Source organism: Adiantum capillus-veneris, chromosome 25 (assembly GCF_014529385.1).
Source record: "Adiantum capillus-veneris isolate H3 chromosome 25, ASM1452938v2, whole genome shotgun sequence".
In the NCBI taxonomy this organism is placed as follows: domain Eukaryota; kingdom Viridiplantae; phylum Streptophyta; class Polypodiopsida; order Polypodiales; family Pteridaceae; genus Adiantum; species Adiantum capillus-veneris.
The window spans coordinates 40,961,544-40,977,127 of NC_140955.1; the positions used below are offsets into that span (position 1 = coordinate 40,961,544).

Below are 15,584 nucleotides of genomic sequence, written 5' to 3' on the forward strand. Positions count from 1 at the left end.
CTTAGGAAATGTACCATATACTTACCGTTATGGAAGAGCTCCTATATACTTACCGCCATGGAAGGGCTCTTGGAAACAAAAAAGGTAAAGGTGCATCATTCGCAATCCTTGCTTCTATTGGTCCTCCCTTTTTGTTATTTGTAAACTAAATATGAAAGTATAGGTTACAAAATTTACAACTTACTTAGACTAGCTTGTAATCCTTGTAGACAAGTTAAGACTCTATAGCTTGTATATGTAACTAGCTTGTGACTCTCTGTAACCTTTCCAAACTGTTAGACGGATTGCTAAAGAGAAACCGTCCAAGATATGTCGATTAGTCGTGCTAAATCCAAATTGTAAATGCAAGGTAATTTATGGACGCCTAAATCAAAGCTATATCAAATTGTTAGATTGATAGTGTTAATAAAGCAGTAAACAATTCAAGACACGAAATTCATTAACATTGTATTAAGGTTCTGCAACAAGTAGACAAAGATACAAAAGAATGTCCCTTTATATAAGGAGAATAAACAAGGTCTCGCAGCCTCATAAACTCCTATATCTAGGGAGAGATTGTAGTAATATGGGAAAGTGGTCCAATAAGAAAGGAGGTTAAAGTGGCTACCAATGAAAAGAAGGAAGTTACAAGGCTACGGCTAAGCTTGGAGTGATTTAGGGAAAGGATTGAGGGTGCTACCCCAAAGAGTAAAAAACCCTTTAGCCTTATTGAATGCTTAAAATGCAGCTACTTCCGTGTGATTGCCTTTGCCATAAAATGTGCATACAGTGCCTTTCTTGGAGTCCTTGAATGATGTGTTCTTTTGAGGTTCTTTTGAGTTGCTTCCTTTGTAAAATAGCCGTTGACTTTTATTGCCCTCCTTGCTTTGACTAAGGTATGCTCCTCGTAATTCAAAATGTTCAGTTTTTTTATTAATTCTTATTTCTTCTTATAAGAGAGAGGCTTCTACCTAAGTTAAGACAGGTGTAGGAAGATTTGTTAGGGTAGTATCAAGGCTAGAATACTCATCAAGAGTTGAAATACTTTTGATGAGGATAGCTATTTTGATATCATCTTCCACATCTTTGTTGATTCCCGCTAACTGTGATTGTAAGCTCTTCAATTTGCTTAAGTGAGTTGACCTAGCAGTGTCGGAATCTTTCATAAGTGAAAAAAACTCTAAAAAGAGCAGGATTTTAGATGTCTTGAAAGTAGTACCAAACACTTTCTCTAGTAAGGTCCATGCTTCTCGTGCAGTAGTGCAAGATCCAATGTGATTTATAAAGACATCTTGCAACCCTTCCCCTATGATGCCTAGTGCTTTTAGATTTCTTTGCTCAAATGATGAGGAAGCTTCTCTAGTTGAAGTCCCTGAAGGTTCTCTTTCCACAATGTCCCATAACCCATTTTTCATAAGTCTGAATTTTATTCGTGTTTGCCATGTAAAGAAGTTTGTGCCGTTGAATTAGTCATTGGCTTCCATGTTAGGAGTGGTCTTAGTAGAGTACTACTCTACCAAATGCTTCTTGAACAAAAATTCGTTTAGGTTGTTGTGGTTTGACAATACCATCTTTTACATAAATGGAATTGACATTTCTAGAAGTTTTGTAAATTCTTGGTCCTTTCGTGGGAGCTAGTGAGACTGGCAGCTTTGAGGTGACTTCCTCTTCACAATTTTTAAGTGTTTTGGGTTCGTTGTACTCACTTGTAATCGTGCTTAATACAAGTTGACTACTCATGCCCTAGTTGAAAAGTGTGTGTGTGTGTGTGTGTGTGTGTGTGTGTGTGTGTGTGTGTGTGTGTGTGTGTGTGTGTGTGTGTGTGTGTGTGTGTGTGTGTGTAATTTGGGAAGGTCTTACCACTCAGTGACGAGGGCAGTGTCTAATTTCCTTACAAGATTGGCTTTTCAAAATCTGACAAAAAAATAATTCCATGGGAACTAGCTCTGCAAATGAGCTTAGATCTTAATTTGAATGAAAAAAAGACCGTGTATTGCGAGGATGTTGGACCAAATGAGGACCGTCTAGTTCAATAGGAGTTGATCAGCAGCAACTTGCAAAGCTGGAAATTTGCAAGTGATCACCTAGGCGTTGATTGACAATCTATGCGGTTAGCTTGTGTGATGACATTTGCTTTTGAGAAGCTCTATAAGAATGCAGTGATGTCGTCAACACTAAGCAAAGGCATTAGTGGGAGATTTTGCAAGCCATTTGTGTGTGGGAAGGTGAATCGACTCCGATTGAGCGTGACGGTTGAAGTATATCAAGATAGCTTCAATGCAGATAACCAACCAAACACTAGCGCGGTCGTTCGTGGGGTTTGAGAATATTGAAGATCCATTTACAAAGCAAGTTTTGTGTACAAGCTTGTAGGAGTGTTGATTGAAGATCAAAATACTTTGAATGCTTGCATTGCTTCTTTGAAAGGAGTTGTCATGAGCAGCCTGAGCATCAATTGCTCTTCAAATATTACCTATCCTCAGTTTCGCCTTCTTTTGAAGATTGAAAAAACTCTTGCTTATGAAGAAATAGATCATTGAAACCATTACTCTAATTGCTAGATCTGCAAATGCATATTTTGAGTGAGGTTGTAGACATTTAAATGGTTGATACTACTAACAAGACTCTAGTAATTATGTTATAAATAATATGGTTTAGTCCTGCTTTGATACCATGTTAGATTAGTAGTGTTGATAGAGCAATTAACGATTCAAGACATGAAATTGATTAACATTGTGTTAAGCTTCTACAAGAAGACAAAGATACAAACGAGTGTCCCTTTATATAGGGTAAACAAACAAGGTCTTGGAGACTCATTAACTCCTATATCTAGGGAGAGATTGTAGTGATATGGGAGAGTGGTCCAATTAGAAAGGAGGTTAAGTTGGCTACCAATGAAAAAGAAGGAAGTTGCAAGGCTACGGCTAAGCTTGGAGTGATTTAGGGAGAGGATTAAGGGTGTCAAAGGTAAAAAGACCCCAAAGAGTAAAAAACCCTTAGTCTTATTGAATGCTTAAAATATAGCTACTTAACTAGGACTAAAGTACTCCTAGGCTAGGTCATAAGCTTGATCTCCAACACAAATGGAATGAAGACGACGGCCTTGAGTTCTTTCAAACCCCATCTCAAATAGCTTGGCTAACTTCCCCCCTAAAAAGTAGAAGATAAGTAGTAGAAGCCGGCGAATACTTTGTAAGAAGTTTAATTGTGGGAAGATGTGTGTCAAATCTTTGAAAAGTACTCCAAGAGACCTTAAATATCTATCCGACGAGGAGATTTAAACTCAAGACCTGTTATTCAAGAGGGAAATGGCATAACCAATCTACCACACTTGGGTGATAGAAAGGTTATACCATTTTCCTCTTTTTATTAGCACACGCACGCGCGTGTGCACACACACACACACACACACACACACGAGAAGAAGAGAATTTTAACGTCATAGTAAACTATCCCAAGAGACCTTAAAGATCTGTTCGAACTCAAGACCTATTATTCAAGAGCAAAATGACATAACCAATCTACCACACTTGGGTGATAGAAAGGTTATACCATTTTCCTCTTTTTATTAGCACACACGCACACACAAGAAGAAGATAATTTTAATGTCATAGGAAACTATCCCAAGAGACCTCAAAGATCTATCTGTTGAGGAGAGTTGAAGTCAAGACATGTTATTCAAGAGGGAAATGCCATAACCAATCTACCACACTTGGGTGACAGAAAGGTCATACCATTTTTCTTTTTTATTTAGCGCGTGTACGCACGCGCGCGCACACACACACACGTACACACACTTGAGAAGAAGAGAATTTTAACATTGTAGGAAACTATCTCAAGAGACTTTAACCCGACGAGGATAGTTGAACTCAAGACATGTTATTCAAGAGGGAAATGGCATAACCAATCTACCACACACTTGGATGATAAAAAGGTTTTCCTCTTTTTATTAGCACACACACACACACACACTTGAGAAGAATAGAATTTTAAAGCCATAGGAAACTATCCCAACAGACCTTAAAGATCAATTCGATAAGGAGATTTGAACTGAGGACCTAATATTTAAAAGGGAAATGGCATAACCAATCTACCACACTTGGGTGATAGAAAGGTTACACCATTTTCCTCTTTTTATTAGCACACATACACCCAAGAAGAAGAGAAATTTAACGTCGTAGGAAACTATCCCAAGAGACGCTTGCAGCAAGGTAGAGATGAATTTTGGCCTACTTGCCCTACTCCTAGATATACGAGAAGGAAAGAAGTTAAAAGAACAAAAAAATGCTAAAAACTCTTGTCATAAAATTTAATATATAATTATCCCAAATGATTTTCTCATGTTAAACTGATCATTTAATATGGGGAGGTACCAGAGGAGTAAAAGCTAGAATATTGGTAAGGCTGCCATATCGGTCTCTGCAGGGATCCAAAGGAGGAAAAATAAGGATCCAAAGGGGGAAAAATATTCAAAAGAGCAATGTGCATCAATGGAGCTTAAAAGACCTAAGGTTCAACTCCATTAAGACTTCCATAGGCTAAAGTTCCTAAATTTAAATCAATTGTCCAATGGCCAAAGTGGGGGGAAAATTGGATGGTTATGGAAAGACTGAAAAGTCTTCCCACATCCCTAGGAAGGAGGGGGCGAGCCCTAATAATAGGGGATGAGAGAGAAACACACACATACACACTCCCAAGCTCTCCCCAAAGGGAAGAATGGACACATGGCGGCAGGCTCCTAGCCTAGTTGCCCCCAATCTCCCCTCAATTCCTATTGGATGGCCATAGAGGTGGACCAATGAGAATTAGGCTAGAGTAAAATTAATTTAATCAATTTAAAAGTGCTTGATAAGAGAACCAAAAGAAATTAAGCTCCCTAGAAGACTATTGGACAGTCTATCAAGGGGTCCAATGAGCATCCAACAGCCCAATGGCTTGCCTGATTCCTATTGGCCAGAAGACTAAACGGTCCAATGAGAGTTTAAATAAATTATTTAATTACCTAAAGCTCTCACAAAAGGGGAAAGGGGGACACATGTCACAAGGCTATCAATTATGCTTCTTCTTTTTATTGGCTAAGCCCTTCAGCAAGAGCAAAAAGGAAGAGGGGTCGACCAAGTAGAGGGGGAGTTGGCATTTTTAGTCTAACTCACTTTGCTACACACACACACACACACACACACACACACACAAGTCATGTGTTGAGAAAGGACTCCATATCCTTCTCCAAGCATTGAGAAGTAGAGGCCTACACCAACAACTCTTAACTATGGAATGCAAATCCAACCAAGAGCCAAGCTTCAATGGCATGCTCATCTCCTCTACCATGCTAATTACTAAGCTAAGTTGTGATATTAGAGTGATTATGTGAGGAGAATACTTCTTTCTTGTAAGATACCTCTTCTTCCTCTCAATCTTTCCTTACTCCCTGCTAGCTCTCACCATTTTTAAAGGTGTGTGAGGTCTTGGAACTGAGGCTAGGGACACTAGGTGCGTTTTTCAAGCATAATTTGATGCATGAAGCTTCCATCTTCATTGCACCAATGATTTTTGTCAAGGAACACAAAGATTGTATTGTACAAAAGTCTCCTTTGATGGGAGAAGCTATAATACAAAGCCTTTTTGGAGGGGGGACCGGCTCCATGTAAATCCGGTCCTCAACTGTTGTCAATTGTTCTATTTCTCTCTCTTTTCAAGTATTGTCTATACTAAACTAGCTAGGTGTAAAATGCTATGTTGCTTTCTCAAACTAAGGACTCTCTCTATGATCATTAGGAACTTGTTCTTAATGAAATGCTCACAATGTTATCATTTTCCACTACACACAAGTTTGTAGTGCATTAAATGTAACATTGGTATCATAGCTATTGGTTTCTCTTTTCTTGCTCAAGAAGAGAGGTCCTCAAGCTTGCCACAAATGGTTGATGTTATTAATTGCAAAAGAGTAAGTAGAATAGGGATTTTCATCCTTGAAGCACGCCTGCTTTATGCAGTTAACGGGGATACCTTTGAGAGCTATGGTGTTAATAATGGAGTCCTACGGGGCTTGCCTATGGCTTAACCATTATTGAGCTATTAGAAGCTTGACAGGAACCGGTGTTGTCTTGGCTCTGTTAAACCCTCTCTTCTATTCCTTGCAATTAATAATATTTGAGCCACGGGTATAGATGCTTGAGTGCTTATCTTTAAAGTTAAAGAGGAGTAGCAACTAGGGCTTGAAGTGCCAAAGTAAAAGTAAAAATTTAGACCTAAAATTGCTAGTATGGTTGAAAAGGGAAAAGAGATTGAAATGAATGTTGATAGCTTTGATTTTGCTAATGAAAGAGCAACTAATGATGTCCCTATGCTTGTAAACTATCTTGTTTCTAGGCTTCAACAAGCCCTGGGCAATCCATCCATCCAAGGTGAAGTGCTACAGCAATTGCGCACACATGGTATTCTCCAAACTCCCCACCAAGAACTAGTGAGACTTCCAAAAGAGGACTCTCTCCGATAAGGGAAGAGGAGGAGGATCTGTACGAAGGGCTCAAAAACTTACTACTCGATGAGGTATCTCCCTCCCAAAGGAGAACCCAAGTTTCAACGGTAGAGCCCCTACCGAAAGAACAAGAAAGAAGCGAGTCTCCTGCCACCTCGGCAGAGATGGCTCCACGAAGACGGCAGGCAAAACGCTCTCCAACACCCCCTAAACGAAGAAGACCATCACATACTCATCTACACCATAATTTAAAGAGGGAAGAGAGAAAACAAGAGAAGAAAAAGGCGAGAAAGAGGTCACCCTCTTCTCCATCTTCCTCATCCTCTTCCTCTTCTGAAGAAAGTGATGGTGTAGAAAAGGAGGAACAAGGGAAGAAAAAGGAGAGAAAGAGGTCACCCTCTTCTCCATCCTCCTCATCCTCTTCCTCTTCTGAAGAAAGTGATGGTGCAGCTCTTGAACCACCCAAGAAAAGAGGCCATACAAAATCCTCTGCCACCTGGAAAAGGTCGTCCAAGCTCAAAAAGTTCAAAGAGGGAGGAAAGAACATCTCTTTCCTTACCTACCATGGCACCTTTCGTGCTACAGACAAAGTCTCAGCCTTTATCCAACAATTCGATGCGACGTTTGGAGATGAGGGCTTCACGGAGTCCTCTAAGCTATGTCATGTAGCTATGCATTTTCAAAAGTACGCCAGGCAATGGTGGTCTAGCCTACGAGCAAACAGTGAAGCTCCATGAACATGGAAAGCTTTAAGAGCTTCCATCATGAAGCAGTTTTTTGGCTACCGATGCCAAAGACAAAGTACTCACCGAATGGCAAAGCTTAAAGCTCTATCCCTATGAATCTATTCACAAATATGTAGACAAGTTTTTGGATTTACATCTCAAAGCCACTGTCTACAAAAAGATGGATTTTGAAGAGCAAAAACAACAATTTTGTGTGGGTTTATTTGAGGATATGGCGGAGTATGTTAACTCCCAAAGGCCACGCACCATATTTGCGGTAATACACCATACCATGGTGGCTTCAAGAATCAACTTCCAACAAGGGGCTAAGAGAAATTTTAAGCCCATGGAAAACAAGGACCATAGCGAGCCTAAGGGGAAGGACAACGTCCAAAAGTCTCCCAAAGGAAACTCCAACAACAACAAAGCCAAGGAGAAGGGAGTTTATAAAGGCAAAAATAAACTCTCTCCTGAAGAGCTAGAGCACTATTGAAATGATAACCATTGTTTCAAGTGCGGGGAGCAAGGGCATGCCTATCATGCTTGCCCCCACAAGCATATACGTAATGAGCCTCCTAGAGCTACCTTGGTCGAAATTCAAGAAGAGGATGCTCATCACAAAGGATCTCCTCTATGTCATGCTTGGGGAAAGGTAAGAGAACATGATGCTTTCATTCTCTTTGACCTTGGTTCTACTCACAATTTCATATCCAAAGAGTTGGCCACCAAGCTAGGCATCCAAGCCTATGAGATGGGAGATGTCCTACCTGCCGATGGTGCTTTCAAGGGGCAAGAAGCCTCAGTCACTCCCTTAATTGGGAATTGAGGCTCCATCTCCAAAGCTATGTGGACAAGGAGGATTTCTTCATCTCTCCTCTCAAACATGAGGATGTAATCCTAGGGGCACCATGGTTTGATTGCATGGCTGCCAATGTTAAATTCCCTGAAAGACAAATCTATTTTAAGTACAGGGAAAAAGATATGTACATAGATGCTAAGGAGTTGGGTAGCACCATACTCATTGTACATAAGCAAGCTTTCAAATAAGTCAATAAAGAGCTCTATTTCCATGTACATGATTTTTGTTAAAGATTCTCAAAATGAACCTAATATTTTAGCAAAAGAAGATATAATTAATCAAAAGGAATTAGAGTTATCAAATTTCCTCAAGGAATTCCAAGATGTTTTTATTGACGGAATCCCTTGTGAGCTACCTCCCAAACGAGGGGATGACGACCATGCAATTGAACTTCTTCCAGAAAGCTCACTGCCTAATAAACCTCCTTATCGAGTTTCTCAAGCTCAACAAGAGGAGATTATGCGGCAAGTGCATGAGTTAGTTTTGAGAAAGGCATGGTAAGGCCTAGCTCATCTCCATTTTGTTCACTAGTGTTATTAGTGCAAAAGAGAGATGGCACATATCGTGTGTGTGTCGACTATAGAGCACTAAATAGGACCACTATCAAGAATAGGTTTCCCACGGGTAGAAGACCTATTTGATAAGCTACAGGGGTCGACCTACTTCAGTAGGATTGACCTAAAAAGTGGCTACCATCAAATAAGCATAGTTGATCAAGACATTGTAAAGAACGCATTTTGCACTACGTTTGGTCTTTACGAGTACATTGTCATGCCTTTTGGCTTGACCAATGCACCAACCACATTTAACTGTCTGATGGAGAAGCTATTCATGCCTCACTGAAGCTTTACTGGAGTGTTCTTTGATGATATAATCATCTACTCTAATTCATTAGACGAACACAAGCAACATCTCCAGGTAATATTTCAAGTTTTACGAGAGAATAAACCTTTTATTAATCGAAAGAAAAGTGAATTTTTCTTACAAGAGATTTAGTACTTAGGTCACATTATCTCTCATGATGGCATCCAAATGGATTCAAAATCAGAGGTATTAAAATGATGGACTAACCCAAGAAATCTGCATGAACTAAGAAGCTTTATAGGTATGTGTGCATATTATAGACGCTTCATAGAAAAGTTCTCACAAATCGCCGGACCATTACATGACCTAACAAAGAAAAACGTTAGGTATATATGGTCCACCAAGGAGAACAATGCTTTTGAAAAGCTTAAAGAGAAGCTTATCTCTCAACCTGTGCTTACATTGCCGGATCTCTCAACGCATGTGGTGATTGCCTTGGAGCTATTTTGCTCCAAAAAGGGCACGCCATAGCCTATGAAAGTCGAAGGCTCGACCTATTGAGCAAGCTCTAGGTATATATGAGAAGGAACTCTTAGCAGTTCTATAGGCTCTAGACTCATGGAAGCACTATTTATTGGGGACTCCTTTCATTTTGCGAACGAAGCACCAAAGCCTTAAGTACTTCATGACGCAGACCAAGCTCTCCGACAAACAAATGCGGTGGGCAAATTTACTTTCGCAATTCTATTTTCATATTGCTCACATTGCTGGAAAGCATAGTCAAGTAGCCGATGCACTCTCAAGACGACCGAGAGTGAATGCGGTATCCATAGCAACTCACAATGATCTATATTCTATGATAGATGAGCACGCTATCGATCCCAATTTTAAAGATGTGATTTCAGCTCTTACACTAGGGAAGAAGGAAGAACCATTTACCCTACAACATGGTTATATTCTCTATGGCAACAAACTATGCATTACTAAATCACTACGTGAGAAAGTAATGTATGAATCCCATGCTCCTCTTATGCGGGACATAGAGGGATTCAGTCTACCTTAAAAGGGATAGAAACATACTTCTATTGGCCTGCCATGAAAGCAAACATACAAGAGTATGTTTCAAAATGTGTGGTATGCCAAAAGACGAAGTTTGATAGAGGGAAGCAACCTCGATTGCTTCAACCTTTTCCAATCCCTAATTCACCATGGGAGAGCATATCCATGGATTTTATCTTTGGATTGCCCAAGTCTATCCATGGGAATACAAGAATATGGAGGATAGTGGACATGTTTAGCAAACAAGCACATTTTATACCTGTCAAAAAGACTACCAATCAAATGGCAACCCTCTTTATATCACAAATCTTTAAGTACCACGGCTTGCCAATGTCCATAGTGTCGGATAGAGCTCCTAGAATGACTAGTAATTCTGCAAGGATCTCTTTGAGAATTTAGGTACAATGCTAAACTTCTCTTTGGCCTATCACCCGCAAACGGATGGCCAAAGTGAAATAGCTAACCTAACAATTCTTGATCTACTAAAAGCTTATGTCACAAAAGTAGATCAAAAGTCTCAATGGGAGAAGTACTTACCTTTAGTGGAGTATGATTACAATAACATTGTACATACTTCCACGGGAAAAGCACCTTTTGTGGTGATTGAGGGAAGATCAAAAAGTCCCCTGCGACTCAAGCTACATGGGAAGATCTTCGCTACAGATGAATATAGCCGAGACCTACAAGAATCTTTCCAAAAGATTATGGATGCTATTTCCATCTCTCAACAAAGGAAAAAAGCTACTGCTGATAAGCACAAAAGAGCTCTAGCCTTTAAACAAAATGATTGGGTCTTGCATAAGTTTCCCAAGGCTCGATTAAGGCACACGTCATGTAAGAATCCTACGGGACACCAAAAGTACTATGCTAAGTTAGCAAAAAGGTACTATGGTCCCTTTCAGATTCTTCGTCCAATCAATGAGATGGCCTATCAACTCAAGTTTCCCAACCATTGGCTCATACACAATGCTTTCCACGTGAGGCTACTAAAGCCTTACAAAGGAGATCCACCTCAAGAAGCGGTTATTGAAGACCCACCGGAGATCAAGGACCAAGAAGAGGTGTTGCGACCCGAGTCCATTCTCTGACATGAAGACAAGGTATTGAGAGGCGGTAAGACTATCCGACGATATCTTATCAAGTTTAATAATTATCCTTTTGAAGATGCTAGATGGATGCAAGGCATACAATTAAAGGATAACCTAAACCTTGTCAATGCTTACAATGATTCCCTAGAGTAAGAAAATGTAAATATGTATAAATGAACAAAGTTCTTGTCTTATAAGACTCTCTTTTTCTTTATTGTGCACAAATGTTAATAAGTACTCATGCTTAGGATCATGTTTGTGGAGACGACGTCTCGGGAACACCAAGTAGAGCTTGTCACTCTATTATGGAATATAGGAATAATGTGCAAGCATGCTTACAGTAGCTAAGGCTCTCAAGCACCAAATGGACTAGTCATCCATTCTGGAACGGTGTCGTAGGGTAAAATAGGGATCCTCTACCCGCTAGCAAATGGACTAATGATTAGACTTTATCTTCTTTACCTCATAGTCGAGGACGACTATGATTTCAAGAGAGAGGTAATGTCATAAAACTAATATCTAATTCTTCCAAATGATTTTCTCATGTTAAACTGATCATTTAATATGGGGACGTACCAGGGGAGTAAAAGCTAGAATATTGGTAAGGCTATCAGACCGGTCTCAGAAGGGATCCAAAGGGGGGACAGTCTGCAAAGGAGCAATGTCCATCAATGGAGCTTAAAATACCTAAGGTTCATCTCCATCAAGACTTCCATAGGCTAAAGTTCCTAAATTTAATTCAATTGTCCAATGGCCAAAGTTGGGGGAAAATTGGACCGGGTTATGGGAAGACTAAAAGTGTCTTCCCACACCCCTAGGAAGGAGGGGACAAGCCCTAATGATAGGGGATGAGAGAGAAACACACGCCCACACTCCCAAGCTCTCCCCAAGGGGAAAAATGGACACATGGTAGGCTCCTAGCCCAGTTGCCCCCAATCTCCCCTCAATTCCTATTGGATGGCCATAGAGGTGGACCAATGAGAATTAGGCTAGAGTAAAATTAATCTAGTCAAATTTAAATTCTTGATAAAAGAACCAATATAAATTAAGCTCCCTAGAAGACTATTGGACAGTCTAGCAAGGGGTCCAATGAGCATCCAGCAGCCCAATGGCTTGCTTGATTCCTATTGGCCAAAAGACTAAAAAGTCCAATGAAAGTTTAAATAAATTATTTAATTACCTAAAGCTCTCACAAAAGGGGAAAGGGGGACACATGTCACAAGGCTATCAATTATGCTTCTTATTTGTTATTGGCTAAGCCCTGCAGGAACCAATGGGAAGCCAACAAGAGCAAAAAGGAAGAGGGGTGGACCAAGTAGAGAGGGAGTTGGCATTTTTAGTCTGACTCACTTTGCTACACACACACACACACACACACACACACAACTCATGTGTTGAGCAAGGACTCCATCTCCTTCTCCAAGCATTGAGAATTAGAGGCCTACACCAACAACTCGGCTATGGAATGCAAATCCAACCAAGAGCCAAGCTTCAATGGCATGCTCATCTCCTCTGCCGTGCTAATTACTAAGCTAAGCTATGTTATTAAAGTGCTTATGTGAGGAGAATACTTCTTTCTTGTAAGATACATCTTCTTCCTCCCAATCTTTTCTCATTTTCTGCTAGCTGTCACCATTTTTGAAGGCGTGTGAGGTCTTGGGACTGAGGCTAGGGACACTAGGTGTGTTTTTCAACCATAATTTGGTGCATGAAGCTTCCATATTCATTGCACCAATGAGTTTTGTCAAGGAACACAAAGATTGTATTGTACAAAAGTCTCCTTTGATGGGAGAAGCTATAATACAAAGCCTTTTTGGAGGGGGGACTGGCTCCATGTAAATCTAGTCCTCAACTGTTGTCAATTGTTCTATTTCTCTCTCTTTTCAAGTATTGTCTATGCTAAACTAGCTAGGTGTAAATTGTTATGTTGCTTTCTCAAAACTAAGTACTCTCTCTATGCTCATTAGGAACTTGTTCTTAATGAAATGCTCACTAAGTTATCATTTTCCACTACACACAAGTTACTAGTGCATTAAATGTTACAACTCTAATGGAAATGGAGTTATATCGGTAATTTAGAAGCATACGAGTTAGAATAAAATGGAGATAGATTCCCCAACCCAAAACACTGACAACACATTAAAAAACTCCCTAATACTAGCAAGCACCACCTACTCCGCTTGAAAACCTACAATGTCACATGTGTAAATGGAAATGGTACTCTAGCTAATTAAGATGGTTGCAAGCTAAGAATAGGTTGCTTTACCAAAATAGAGTCAATCCTTGATAATAGCACCAATGTTAGTAGGTTGTCGTGACGAACGATGCATTATCAATGTCTGCACACCAGCATACCACTACACATGGACTATCCAAAATGACTAAGGAGCCAACAAACAAGAACAATAGAACAACAATAGGTAGACAATCTTAACTAGAACATGAGCTCAAAAGGGAAATAAATGAAAGAGGAGTGATACAATAGCCTTATAGCACCTACTAGACTTGACAAAACATCAATCTAAGAGTGAAATAAATTGTGATCCATCATTTTGAGGGTGCTCAAAATCAACACAAAAGGTCTCCAATAGCTTAGCAATCCTTCGCCATTAAAGGTTAATGAAAAATACTTCAATCAAATGATTCGAATCGTAGGTAGCCCATTGATAACCAACACAAATTACTCATTGCAAGCAGTTAACTTGAAGAGTGAAAGCATGATATAAACAATCTGTACTCAAATTGCAAATGGACATAGTGGATGCAAGACATCATGATTAGAATCCTTCATAGAAGCTCACTATTTACAGATGTTGCACAACTCAAACGACAACCTTAAAAAATGAGTTAAAATGAATTTTATACCTAGGGTTCTTTAAAAATTAAGGTCCTATAGGCTCAATAATAACTCATTTAACTCTTACCTACTCACTTAGGCTCAGTATCTATGAATCCACTGCCAGTTAGGGATCTTATTGTAGTTTTATAAGTCCCATTTTGTGAAAAATATAATGAGATTTTATAATGGATGGGAATTTTAATGTCCACCTTAATGTCTGCATTAGTCAATAACTTTAGTTACTCTTGTCTTCTATTCTTCTTTGCATCCTTGCTCTAGCCTGCTTCTCTTTATGTTGGAAAAAGTGTTGTTGTAACATAGTGTTGTTGTTGGAGTTATCGTTATACCCGAAATGTGAGACCACCCCAACCATTTTTTGTGATGAAGAAGGATATGACATAATGCCTCTATTGGCTATGGCTATAGTGGAGCCCACAACCAACCCACAAAAAGCAATGTGGATCAAAGTTCAAAATCATGCTTAAGTAAAAATAAATGACTACATTGCTCTACACAAGTTGCATCCAGGGGAATTAGTAGGATAGGTTTTGCAAAAGCATGACATTCACATGGATTGCGCTAGGACAGGAGCTCGCTACCAATAGGTAGGTGAATCCCTTTTCATTTCATCTGCTAACAAGATTTTTGGAGGCTTGAAGTTGCAAGATACCACCTATCAATTTTATTGATGGAGGAGCACTTGTAGTAAAAGATCATCAAAATGTAGCATTTCTTGCATAGGGGAAGAGTGGCTGGGAAGATCACTTAAAAAATGAGTGTAATCCCCACTATCCATTAATTCCAAATTTGATCAACCTAGGGGATCAAGTGGTTTAGCATAGATACCCTTGAGGAACATGAGCTAAAGAAGAGCTAGGCTCAGTCAACTACATAAAAAAACTATTGGATGACTACAAATACCGTAGTGGCCCAAACTTAAGGCTAAATTACAACATGTTGCTTTCATGTTTTGTAACAATTCAAGATGGTGACCTCATCTATGAGGATGGGAATTGATGGCATCTAGTCAAGGTAGTGGCAAAACCTAATTCTACGTCTAGGAAGAAAATGATGGGGCATGAAAACTCATGGCCAAAACCCATTGAAGTTTATGGGTAAAATATATTGATAAGTTCTAGAAAATTCTCTATGCTCTATACAATGGGGCTGAAGTAGAATTCTTTTTGTTTTTGGTGAAATGCAAAAGTGTATTGACTTGGAAGCCTTATAATGGACAAATAGTCTCAAAAGTTACACGACTTACCTGCTCGACGTTTTTTGGAAATCTTGTGGCATAACCTTGGACATGTGTTATGAAGGCCTTTATGTCAGAAGTGTGTAAAGAGTAAGTAACATGGTAAAGAGGGTTTTCAAGGAAAACAGATCATATATGACTAACCGTGCAATTCGAACAGCTCGGCGGCTTGGCCGAGTGGTTAAGGCGACAGACTCGAAATCTGTTGGGCTCTGCCCGCGCAGGTTCGAATCCTGCAGCCGTCGGTCTTCTGACTGATAATAATTTTGCTCCAGGTCAGCCTCGATTCTGAGCCAAGATGACGTTGCCTTACAGCAGAGAGCAAGAAACTGACAAGGAGGGAGAGAGAGAGGCCTCCTTTATCATTTGCTTGCCGGGACTCCATGGAGGCAATATATTCCACGGCCGTCTCATAAGCAAATGGGAGAAAACGGCAACATGCTAACTTTCCCAATTAAGAGGGCCTCCCCCATAGACCTTTAAGGAGCAATGACCCAT

The 15,584-nt window shown here is 39.8% G+C and overlaps 1 non-coding gene across 1 annotated transcript; it reads left to right on the top strand.

The window, feature by feature from the left end:
• Positions 1-15,249: 15,249 nt before the first annotated feature.
• Positions 15,250-15,331, top strand: TRNAS-CGA (transfer RNA serine (anticodon CGA)). The gene has a single exon. It is a non-coding gene; the product is annotated as a tRNA-Ser (tRNA).
• Positions 15,332-15,584: the final 253 nt, after the last annotated feature.